The sequence below is a fragment of the Carcharhinus amblyrhynchos genome, chromosome 9 (genome assembly GCF_965287045.1).
Source record: "Carcharhinus amblyrhynchos chromosome 9, sCarAmb.v2.hapA, whole genome shotgun sequence".
Lineage (NCBI taxonomy): Eukaryota > Metazoa > Chordata > Chondrichthyes > Carcharhiniformes > Carcharhinidae > Carcharhinus > Carcharhinus amblyrhynchos.
The window spans coordinates 39,795,761-39,808,724 of record NC_137332.1 but is presented as its reverse complement, the minus strand read 5'-3'; the positions used below and the strand labels follow the sequence as shown (position 1 = coordinate 39,808,724).

The window sequence follows — 12,964 nt, the reverse complement described above, 5'->3', positions numbered from 1 at the left end:
GGAGGCCATTTGGCCCATTGTGTCTGCACCAGCTCTCCAAATGAGCATTATAGTTTAGTGCCATTCCCCTACCCTTTCCCCAAACTCTGGTACTTTGTTTCTATTCAAGTACTCATCGAAGCCCTTCTAAATATTTTGATTGAAACTGCCTCTACCACACTTCAAGGCAATGCATTCTAAACCCGACTCACTCACTGTGCGAAAACGTTTTCTCCCATATCACATTTGTTTCTTTTCTAAAACGCTTTCATTCTTGATCATTTTATGAACAGGAACAGTCTCTCCTCATATACTCTGTCCAACCCACTCATGATTTTGGATCTCCTCTGTCAAATCTTCTCTTATTTAGCTGTTTTTTCTCCATGGAAAACAGTCCCAATCTCTCCAATCTATCCTCATAACTTAAGTTTCTCATACCTGGAACCATTATTGTAAAGTTTTTCTGCACTCTCCCCAATGTGGTTGCATCAGTCCTATAGTGTGGCATCTATGTACACAATATTCTAGCTGAGGTCTAACTATTGACTGTTATAAGTATAGTTCTCTCTACCTGTACTGCCACTGTCAAAGATCTATACCAATATATATTCAGGTCCCACTGCTCCTGCAGCCCTTTAAGAATTTTACTCTGCATTTTATGTTGTCTCTCCATGTTCTTCCTACCAAGATGCATCACCTCACATATCTCTGCATTGAATTTTATTTGTTACCTATCTGTCCACTCCACCAACTTATCTATATCCATTTGAAGTTCGACACTGTCCTCTTCATAATTTACGTTATTTCCACACTTTGTGCCATTCGCAACCTTTGAAATTGTCCCCTACACACCACGATCTAGATCCCTGGGGAACACCACAGCAAATCTTCGTCCAGCCTGAAAAATATCCTTTGACCATTACTCTCTGCTTCCTATTATTCAGCAAATTGTATATGCGCATTGCTACAGTCCCTTTTATTGCACAACCTATAACTTTACTCACAGTGTATAAGTGTTTTAGGTGTGATGGGGAGGGTTGAAAAGAGGAGGGGGAGTGGCACTCTTAGTTAGGGAGCAGATCACAGCGGTGCAGAGGGAGGATAACATGGGGGACTTGGGAATTGAGTCTCTGTGGGTGGAGTTGAGGAATAGGAAGGGGGCCATTACTGTGCTAGGAGTGTACTATAGGCCGCCCGACAGCCCGCGGGCAGTGGAAGAGGGTATATGTAGGGACATTTTGGACAAGTGTAGGAAGAACAGGGTTGTTGTAGTGGGAGATTTTAATCTCCCTGGGGTGGACTGGAAGGTGCCTAGAGCTGGGGGGTCGGACGGGAAGGAATTCCTAAGATGTGTATTGGAAGGATCCTTGCAACAGTATGTCGATAGCCCAACTAGAGAGGGGGCTATACTGGATTTAGTTCTGGGCAATGAGCCGGGTCAGGTGGTTGAGGTTGCGGTAGGCGAACATGTGGCTAATAGTGACCACAACTCCGTCTACTTTAGGATACGAATGGAAAAAGATGACAGCTGTCCTAAGGGGAGGGTGCTAAATTGGGGGAAGGCTAGATACAGCCGGATTAGGCAGGAGCTTAGGGACACAGACTGGGATAGGCTGTTGGAAGGCAAGACCACATTAGGCACGTGGGAGTCTTTCAAGGGAAAACTGCAATGGGTGCAGGAAAGGCATATGCCGGTTAGGAGAAAGGATGGGAAAGGTAGGATTAGAGAGCCGTGGATTACTAGAGATATAGAAGACCTGGTTAGGAAGAAACGAGAGACGTATGTCAGGTCTAAGCAGCTGGGAACGGAGAGAGCGTTAGAGGAATACAGAGAGAGTAGGAGGGATCTCAAAAGGGGAGTTAGGAGAGCAAAGAGGGGGCATGAGATGGCTTTGGCAGGTAGGATTAAGGAGAATCCAAAGGCGTTTTACTCCTATCTTCACAGCAAAAGGGTGGCTAGGGGTAAAATCGGTCCCCTCAGGGACAGACGAGGGGAATTGTGCTTAGAGGCAGAGGGAATGGGGGAGGTCCTGAATGAATACTTTGCGTCGGTATTCACGAAGGAGAGGGGCTTGATGTCTGGTATGGTCATCGAGGGAGCGGTAGACCAATTGAAAGATCTATTCGATTACGAGGGAAGAAGTGTTAGGGCTTTAGGTAGCATTAAAACCGATAAATCTCCGGGGCTCGATGGCATTTATCCTAGGCTGCTTAGGGAGGCAAAGGATGAGATTGCTGGGCCTCTGACGCAAATCTTTGTCTCTTCTTTGGACACAGGTGAGGTCCCAGAGGACTGGAGGATAGCGAACGTGGTCCCCTTGTTTAAAAAGGGTAGGAGGGATAGCCCGGGTAACTATAGGCCGGTGAGTTCAACGTCAGTGGTAGGCAAGTTGATGGAGAGGATTCTTAGGGATAGGATGTATGAGCACTTAGAGCGTTGCGATCTGATTAAGGATACGCAGCATGGCTTTGTAAAGGGGAAGTCTTGCCTTACAAATCTGGTAGAATTCTTTGAGGAGGTGACAAAAACGGTCGACCAAGGACAAGCCGTTGATGTCGTCTATATGGATTTCAGTAAGGCGCTTGACAAAGTCCCTCATGGTAGGTTGGTAGAGAAGATTAAAGCTCATGGGATACGTGGCCAGGTATCTAGATGGGTAGAGAACTGGCTTGCAAAGAGGAGTCAGAGAGTAGTAGTGGAGGGGTCCTTTTCTAGCTGGAGGTCTGTCACTAGTGGTGTGCCGCAGGGCTCAGTACTGGGACATCTTTTTGTAGTGTATATAAATGATTTGGAAGAGGGAGTAGGTGGTGTGATCAGCAAATTTGCTGATGACACCAAGATGGCTGGATTAGCGGGCAGTGAGGAGCAGTGTCTGGCAATACAACGGCGTATTGATAGACTGGTTGATTGGGCAGATACATGGCAAATGGAGTTTAATCCGGATAAATGTGAGGTGATGCATTTTGGCCGGAATAATGTAGGGGGGAGTTATATGATAAAGGGTAAGCCCGTAAGGAGTATAGAATCGCAGCGAGACCTGGGGGTGCAAGTGCACAAGTCTTTGAAGGTGGTAGTGCAAGTGGAGAGTGTGGTGAAGAAAGCCTATGGTATGTTAGCCTTTATAGGAAGGGGTGTAGAATATAAGAGCTGGAGTCTAATGTTGCAGTTGTACAGAACGTTGGTTAGGCCGCATTTAGAGTACTGCGTCCAGTTCTGGTCGCCTTACTACCGGAAGGACGTGGGGACTCTGGAGAGAGTGCAGAGGAGGTTTACCAGGATGTTGCCTGGTATGGAAGGACTGGGGTATGAGGAAAGGTTGAATAAATTGGGGCTCTTTTCCCTTGAAAGACGGCAACTGAGGGGGGATCTAATAGAGGTATATAAGATTATGAAGAGTATAGATAGAGTAAACAGAGGTAAGCTATTTCCTATGATAGAGACACATAGGACAAGGGGCCATGGACTTAAGGTGAGGGGGGAGAGGTATAACACAGATATTAGAGGGAGGTTTTTCACACAGAGGGTAGTGGGGGTATGGAATGGTCTGCCAAGTAAGGTGGTGGAGGCAAACACGCTAGAGTCATTTAAGAGTAACTTAGACAGACACATGAATGGGTTGGAGATGGGTGGATATAGGAGATTGTTTTAAATAAGGGTCATTAGCATTGGGGCGTCCCTGGTAAGGTAAATGGATATGGTACAATAATAATGTTTTTTTTTCTTTTCATTCACAGGTTTTAAGTCGGTCCGCCTTGTGTCCAATGAGGGGCATACACGCGATGGGTCGCACTTGGGCTGCTCTTGGTTATTCGAGATTGGCCTCGTGCTTCATGTCGTTAGTGTGTGCCTAAACTGGACCAGATACTGGGCAAGATGACAGCTCAGTGACTATCACTGATTGCTGTGCAGACACATGGATTTGGGCCAGTGTCTGTGGGAGTTTGCGCATTCTCCCCATGCTTGCGTGGGTTTTCTCCGGGTGCTTCGGTTTCCTCCCACACCCCAAAGATGTGCTGTTAGGCTGATTGGCAGTAATAAATTGTCCCTAAATTAGTTTCCCTCAATGTGGTTGGCCATAAGTCATTAGACAAGGGTCATGGGTGGGGAGGGGGACTGGTGGTGTTGGGATGGCGGCGCGGGCTCGTTGGGCCAGAGGGCCTGTTTCCCGGGCTGTTTTTGTTCTTAGGACAATGTTGTATTGTATCGAATACCTTCTGAAAGTCCAACTATACTCCTACATCAATAGCATTGCTATTTTCCAAACTTTCTGTCAACTCCTCAAAAAACTCCAGCAAGTTAGTTAAATATGATTTCTTCTTTAGAAATCCATGCTAGTTCCTAATGAACCCGCATTGATGACTAATGCTAACCCAAATAATTGTTTCAGCATAGGAACCAGTAAATTTCCCACTCACCATCGAGTGCAGCTGCACTGGGGAGCTTAACTGGTCCCTCAAATTATTAATGGTATTTAAATGATGCTTGAAGCCAAATTTGACCTCATGTTGGCACAGACAGACACACTAGGTGGGATTTTATGGCCTTGCTCAAGTGAGACCAGAAATTCCTACCTGAGGTCAACGGGCATTTCTGTGGTCTGCCTCTCACCTGCTCCGATTCCCTGGCGGGCGAAACAGTAGAATTCCAGTGACTGAGGAGTTGCTCAATTGGCTTTATTCCCATTTTGGGTGGAAGTCAAATATCTTACCCTCTATTAACTGAACCAAATGTTTTTCTTTTACAAAAACATATGCTCGAAATCCACAATGGTGGTTTGGCAACTGCAAGCATTTTAAAATTTTCCGAATGCTTCAGACAGCGCCTCCATTTTGGTCGCCTACCTATCCTGGTGGGGTTGCCAGCCATCCAGAAAGTCGGGTTCTGTAATTGGGTCTCTCACCTAGACAGACTGCCCATTATCATGGATTGCACTAGAGAAGGTGCAGAGGAGATTCACCAGGATGCTTCACGGGTTTCAGCTATCAAGGGAGATTGAATATGCTGGGATTATTTTCCTTGGAGCAGAGAAGGCTAAGGAGGGAATCTGATTGAGATATATAAAATTATGAGAGGCACTGATACGGTGTTTAGGAAAAAAAAATTCCCCTTAGCAGAGGGATCAATAACCAGGGGGCATAGATTTAAGTTAAGGGGCAGGAGTGTATAGGAGATGGAAGGAAAAACTTTTTCAACCAGAGGGTAATGTGAATCTGGAGCTCAATGCCTGAAAGGGTGGTAAAGGGCAAACCCTCACAACATTTAAGAAGCATTTGGATGAACACTTGAAACCCCACAGCATACAAGGCTACAGGCCAAGTGCTAGAATGTGAGATTAGAATAGATAGCTTGATGGCCAACATGGATATGATGGGCCTCCTTCCTTGCTATATTGTCCTTAATTGGATGGCCAGTGAGCAGTGGTCCTTGAGCTGGCTGTTGCCTGCAAGATCACCACATATATTAAAATTGGAATGATACAGAGAAGATTAACATGGCTCCTGCACTAGGATGACATGCAAATTCGTGAATGGCAAGATCACAGCACCATATAACCTGCTGACCCCAGCAGGATTGGGACCTGCTTTTGGTCTCAATGGCAGAAAAAAACTCAAAGCTGGTAAGATTCTGTTCATTTGCTCTCTCCACAGATACTGCCAGATCTGTTGAGAATTTCCAGCATTTTTTTGTTTATGTATCAGATTTCCAGCATCCACAGTATTTTGCTTTTGAATGCATACTTTATGACGTGAAATATTCAATCTGACTCTCAATTCACTTTTTAAGATGTAAAACAGGTTAGCAAAATTTAAAAAGCAAGTAAAGAAAAGCAAGTAAAGAAAGGTGGATAGAAAAGATTATGGAGATAAGGGCAGAGAAAAGCAAACAAAAGAGATGTGGATTAGTTCTATAGCAAAGCCTTGTGCAATTCGATTTTCACATGTGCAGTGACTTTCTGAAGTGCACTGGTTTAGTTAGTTTAGTGTTAACTGTGTTCATTGTGTCTTTAGGTCAGTTCAGGTTTTGTTGGACTTTAGCCCTCAATGAACCATCCTTGTGCCTTGTTCTAAGCAAGATCTCATTATGTGCAAAATCCTTGATGCCACGTCCTTGATGTTGAAATAATTGCAGAGTGGGGCTCCACTCTGGATTCAGCTATAATTAGCTGTTATTGATCTTTCTATGGAAATATTTTTAGTAGTGATAGAAACAAGTAATGTATGCAAAGCGAGATGTTCAAAATTATACAAACCAACTTCTGAACTTTGAAAACAGATTACAGCTGCAAACATATTCTCTGGTGTCCATTATAATTACATTTACTATCTTTGTTTTATGTCTGTTTCTAGGCCAATATTTTTGGTGCAAACAGCTGTTGGTGCAGATGTCACTCTCCCTATGTCCTTGATGCATGATGATATTCATAAGTAGATTGATGATTGTGACATCACAAGAGCAAGCTGATTGAAAAATAACCTTCAGCTGCCAAGAGAACATTCTACATCTGATACAAAGGGCAATTTTACACTGGAACGAGATCTGTTTGTAGGGGAGAGAATTCAAGGCACCAGCAAACTGGAAGAGGAAACTGCGAGAAGGCTCAGACTGTTTAGACTGCCATGTCTCATAATATGTTTGCCAAGTTGCCTAACCAATCGCGTCAGCAGCATGTCCCTTGCTCAGTTTAACTGCATAATTTTCAATGCCATTCACGAGTTAGGATATTTAATAGATGGATGCATCTCTTGAAGGGGATTTGAATTCATTGGAGTTAATTTTTTTTCCCATTTCTATCTCTTCTTGTGCTGTTCAGAGTACAATGCTGGAAGGAGCATGGCTGCCCTCAGTTCTCTGATGTCTTCCTATAGGTGAGGCTGGCAGCAGTCATAGATGATAATGGGATTTGGGTTGGGGAGAGGACCCCAGTGGCCATTTATTACTGGGAGCATTGTCATTGTAAAAATGCTCTGAATGTAGATCACTAATTGAGTGGATATTCAGGCAAGGAACATTGGAGATGTTCCTTGCCAGACCTGTTGAGTATTTCCAGCATTTTTTGTTTATATACCAGATTTCCAGTGTCCACAGTATTTTGGACAACTTGCAGCTTGTTGGATCAGTTACTGTTTTTCACTGTACCCTTCATAAAACACAAGCAATTATAGAATCAACCAACTTCAAAATCTCAATCATCCTTGGCAAAACATACGTGTGTGAATATCTAGTCTCTTATTGCACACTAACTTCTGCCCATTTCCTCTAGGTCCTCTCAGCAGCAACAATGTCCCAGTGAAGGTTGTGAAAAGGATACCACAGAGGAAAATACCCTCCTGAGGATGGTACATGGTTGTGAAAATGTCTAATTTCATTATTCATGTTATAGGAATTTGACTGTTAATTTGAGGATTATGAACATATGAACATACATATGAATGAATATACAATCATACGATCTGTCTTAAATGATCAACCCTTTATTTTTAAACAGTGATCCCTATTTCTACATTCTCTGATGAAAGGAAACATCCACCCTGCCAATATCACTTAGGATATTAAAGGTTTTGATCAAATTGCCTTTTACTCTTATAAATTCCACTGGATACAAACCTAACCTCTCCCAATCTTTCCTCATAAGACAACCCACCCATTCCTTGTTTTATCCAAGTAAAGCTTTTCTGAACTGTTTCCAACACATCTTTCCTTAAATAAGAAGGCCAATAATCCACTCACCACTCCAGATATGATCTCACTAATTCCTTGTAGAACTGGAGCATAAACTCCCTATTTTTGTAATCTATCCCCTCAATAAATAATTGAAATTTTAAAATAAAAGACAAAGAAAAACTGCTGGTTTGAGAGCGGGTATACACAATTAAAATAGTTGCAAAGGATAGTCCATCTTTATTTAAGAGGTCAGCGGTTGAAGTGTGTAAACACACAAGAATGGGCTAACTCTCCAAAAGTAGTGGAGACAAAGGGTGCTAACCGGTTTGCTATCAGACACCATTTTCCTGGCTCTGTTTTGTCAACAGGATTGATTTGAATACCATGACATTAGCTGGGCTGGCACAATCATTTCCGGTCTCTGGATGCATCCGGGAGGCTGGGAGAATCACGCATGGACTCCATCAACAAGGACCAGGTGCCATGGCCATGCTTGGCGGGGTGGGGAGGGGGGGTGGTGGGCGTGTGTGCAGGAATCAGAGGTCATTGAAGTCCCTGGGTGGTTGACCAGTGCAGCGAGCCAGTAAGATTATTGCCTTCAAATTTATTTGATAAGATTGGATCCAAGATGTCTACGGCTCTCTCACTAAGGGTTTAAATTATTCATGAGGTTCCCAGAAACAAACGGATATTTTGAAGGTAAAATTAACTGGGTTGGATCTCAGTCTGGGTCATTCCAGGTATGCCAAGTTATTACAGAAATAGATTGTGCAGGGAAGTACGATTTTGTAATTAAAAACAAAAAGCACTGGAAAAACACAGCAGATTTGGCAGCATCAGTGGGGGAAGAAACAGAGTGATGAACATCTTGAGTCCAATATGATTCTTCTTTGAAACTTTTATATTTGTTTGATACCCCTTTGTTGTGGAGTTTTCTTTTACAGAAACAATCAGTGAGCTTATGAACAATTTTGATGTAGGCATTTTATGTCTGGATCAGGAACAGCTTGGAAACAGGAGGAGAGAGCGAGAGAATCTGCCAGAAGCTGTAAAAAAGGTTGGTAATAAGCAATGGAGGTCTATCCTGACCATCCAACCTGACCATTCTCCCAAATCAACTATCCATCTTTCCATTTACCCATTTATCTGCCTCACCCACCTATCCTAACCCAACACAGCATCCCTCAGAGGATACTGATGGACAACACATAAACTTGTCTCCAGTGAGTTCAGGAACTTTGTACAAACATGTGACTTTGAACATATCACAGCTAGCCCCTATACCCACAGTCTTACGGCCTGGCAGAATGGGTAGTATGCTAAGCCAAGCACCTGTTTGAGAAATGTGCCTGAGACCACACAGATTTCTACGCTGCACTCTTCAGCCTGCAGAATGTGCCAAGCCAGGGTCTGCCCTTGTCAGCAGAGCAAATATTCTCCAAGAACAACAGGACCATGATTCCCATTGGTAAGGCCCTCTTGCAACCATGCATTGAAACCAATGTGAGTGGTGTCAACTAAGGGGAGAAAGGTATTATGATTGAAATTCTTGCAGACTCTGCCTTTTAGCACCTGGTCAAATGGTCAGGATCCAGACCACAAGCAGCCATAACAAACTGATGGCGGTACACAGCCATGCCCCATAGCCAAACAGCTATGTGGTTTTCTTTTATGGTACCCATTATGTATGAAACTGGCATCAACTACTGCAGGTATCTGAACCAGTGCCATCAACCACCACAGCACCTCAGGTATCTGGCCTGCAATAGGGGCTTTCTAAATCAATGGAAGTGGAGTTTCCATCAGATGCCAACACAGCAAGCCCTGCAGCCTCAGGATACATCACGAAGATGCCTGATGCCATCCACACTGAGAACACCGATCTGAGAACATCTCACAGCCAGTTGGCACAATTACATGCTCAGGATGCATGAGCGAACTAAACATAAGATTCAAGGACTATGTGATGAACTAGTCTACAAATGTATTTTGTTTCCTAAAAAGAGTGTGGGGGTGAGAAAGGAGACCCGATGGGTTATGTGCCAGCTGCTGTAACCCAAACAGTGCTTTGCACATTTTAAATAGTTACATGATTGCATCCACTGACTATTAGAACATAGAACAGTACAGCAAAGTACAGGCCCTTCTGCCTTCGATGTTGTGCCATGCTATGTCCGAATGCGAGATCAGACTATCCCACTCCCTATCATTCTGGTGTGTTCCATGTGCCTATTCTCTTACACAGTTATACCTCAGTACTGCTGGTTTTCTCAATATAAGTGGGGAAGATGTAGATTGGATGGTCATGTGGATGCTGAGATGATGGGGTACAAAAGTGATCAGGAGCATAGATCGCCCTGGAGTGCAGGGCAGACCCACAGCATGTAATTTATCAATAAACCTTTGTTGTTCTAAGTCCTTGGACACCAGTCATCGCAGCCCTGTACTTCTACAATCACACTGGCCTGTAGATTCTGTTGAGTCCTTAAAGTCTAATGTGAGCATGCACCTTATCTGTTGTTTTCTCAAAGTCCAACTGCAATTCTTTCTGTACATTGAGAGCTCAACTACTGCTGCTGCTCTTCCGCCTTCTCTTCACCACCCAGTACAGTGCACAAGCAGCTGTCACTGCTAATTGAGGAAAACAAATTAGAAACCAGCAATTTTCAAAGTCATAACCCATGCTGACTTCAGCAACCTCAGGAAAAAAGAGGTGCCACTGGTCTCCTGAAGTCTTTTAATCTTGAACACCCCCCACTCTGATTTAAATCAAGTAATGTTTCTTTGGCGCCTGAAAAATCCACTTGGCTAAAATGGCATCAGGTAGGACTGGGACAGGAATGATCTGGTAAGGGATCAGGTGATCACCTGATTTTAACACCTTGCACAATTCATTCCTGCCAGAAAGGGTGGTTTGATTTTCCCCGCTCTGCTCGATTATTACAGATCTAAAAGTCATTAGCCCCATACAGAAATATCTTTAACTTCTTAATTTAATGAAATATTTTATAGAGAATCATGTCATACTTTGTATGAATGCACATTCATCTCTTTCCCTAAGGTCCAATAGCATCTTTGCTGCTCTGTCATGCAATTCTATAGCACATGAAGCTGCACTCTGCAAAATGGAGATAAACATCACCAACCGTGCTTTTTGTAAATCAGGAATGCACTTAGAGAAATACAACTTTTCAATGTGAAAACTTTTATATTAAGTATTCTAAAATTGCAATCTGCTGGCTCTTGATAAGTTCTCTTTCCCTTGATGACAGGTTGCCAATAGAATATGCAGCACACAGTCGCTCAAGTGTAGCCTGCCAACTGCCAAAATATTAATGATTTTATAGTGTCTCACCCAGATTTTTATTTCAGGATTGACAATGTTTCTAATGGATTGTTATGTTTCAAAGATTTCATTCATTATATTATAATTCATCTGCTAATATAAAATGTTAAAATCTTAATGAAAGTGCAAATGTTTCAAGCACTTTTTGTTTGTACAATGCTTCAAATTTGAGCACTTGGTTATTGCATAGAGAGAAAATAACACTGAAAATTTAAATGCAGTATAAGTTAATGCAAATTTGGATTTATTTTAATGTAAGCCTTTTTAATTGAGAAATTTAGGTGAAGAGCTGAAACCAATAATGATTGAGCTGAGTAAAAGAAATCATTTCATGTCTTGCATGTTTGGGATTGAAATGCAAATATGTACTCAAGGTCCTATCTGGCTTGCCATTGTCATGTGACCCCTATCATGAGGCACAGGTGGGGGCAGCCATGTTATATTCAGTTCTAATGAAGACATTGTGCAATAAGTACTGTCTTATTTGATCTTCAGACATGGTGTCAGAAGTGGGGCTGAGATTGAATTTTGAAAAGCTGGAAAAAAAGCCACAGCCACTGAAAGAGGAACACAGAAATTTTCAGAGCTGCAGAAGGCTGTTTTTTTTTAAAAAAGTGAAAGCCATTGAACAGAAAAGCAAACAAACTGGACAAGTGAAAATGACTGTTAATTTTCCTTTCCCAGCTCCTGTCAAAATGGAAGGCTATATGTGCAGGAAGAGCTTTTCTTTGCAATGGCAAAACTATGAGATTACAACAGGTTTAATTAACAAGCAGGAGCCAACATGTCACTGGTGGGGAGAGTCTGTTAGAAATTGTGTTCTACCCCAAATCTCTGAAGAATAGGAAAAACAGATGGCAGAAATTTAAAAACATTGAAAGCACAGTTTGAACCCCAAGTGAACATAACTTACGAACATTATGTATTCAGGATTAGATAAAAAAGAGCCTATCAATCAGTATGTGACTTAAGTAACAAAGCTTGCAGAACCCTGTGAATTTGGCAACCCAAAAAATTATTCATTAAAGATAGTATTGTCTTAGGCATAAAAGATCCTTCAGTGACGGCAAGTCCACTGAGGAGAAATTTACTTGCAAGAAAACAATAGATGTGCCCAGAAGTGCAGTTATAAAATGTCAGCTAGTCCAACCTCACATGCTGTAGAATTGCATGACAGGCTTTCCATAATGCTGATAAGCATTTGAGACCGAAAGAGTAGAACAATCACGGACAAAGGGGAAGAGGCAAATATTGCAGAGGACAACACACAAAGGAAAAGAAGCCTTGTCCAGCATGGAAAAAGCAGTTCTAAAGCAGCTAAATAAAATTGAACACAAGTGTTTGATTAGAAAGGAGCTAAACAAGCTAATACAGATGGCCATTGGTGAGATATCAGCCGAAGAGTCTGATGAATCACAATACACCATACAACAGATTAGCTCCATCAAGTCTATAAATAAGAAATGGTTTGTGACTGTTAGATTGATAACTGCAGAAGAGAGCATCAAATGAATAAGAAATGTTAGATAGACATTGGTGGCCATGCAACATCATCACCAACACAGCAATCCAAAAATGAAACATTTGAAAATAAGATTGAGGCTATGTGATGGCAATATACTCATACCGAAAGGACAAATCAATCTGTGACCTCAATGCAATAGCAAGAATGAAGATCTAGAGCTCCAGATTACAGACAGTAAACAAAAGTCCTCATCTTCACCAGAACAAGTCTAAAGCTTGGACTGGTAACTCCAGACGTGAAAAAGAGATTTACAATACGTCACCACACACTAAACCATTGATTGATGAACAGATCCAAGTGGAATGCAAAGATGTGTTTACAAGGTTTGGATGTGTACAAGGAGAATACCACCTCAAGAAAGAGGAAAATGCAAAACCAATTCAGCATCTGTTGAGAAAACTTCCAGCTGCCCTTAGTCAAGCCTAAAAACAACATTGTAGAGCTGGAAAAG

General features: G+C 42.4%; 1 protein-coding gene and 1 non-coding gene across 5 annotated transcripts in view; one reads left to right on the top strand and one right to left on the bottom strand.

Moving 5' to 3' along the window:
* The window catches only part of agbl4 (AGBL carboxypeptidase 4), a 791,814-nt gene that overhangs the window by 262,078 nt on the left and 516,772 nt on the right, over positions 1 to 12,964 (bottom strand). The window lies entirely within an intron of this gene.
* On the top strand, positions 5,416 to 5,523 carry LOC145348746 (U6 spliceosomal RNA). Its single transcript, XR_013887988.1, has one exon. It is a non-coding gene; the product is annotated as a U6 spliceosomal RNA (small nuclear RNA).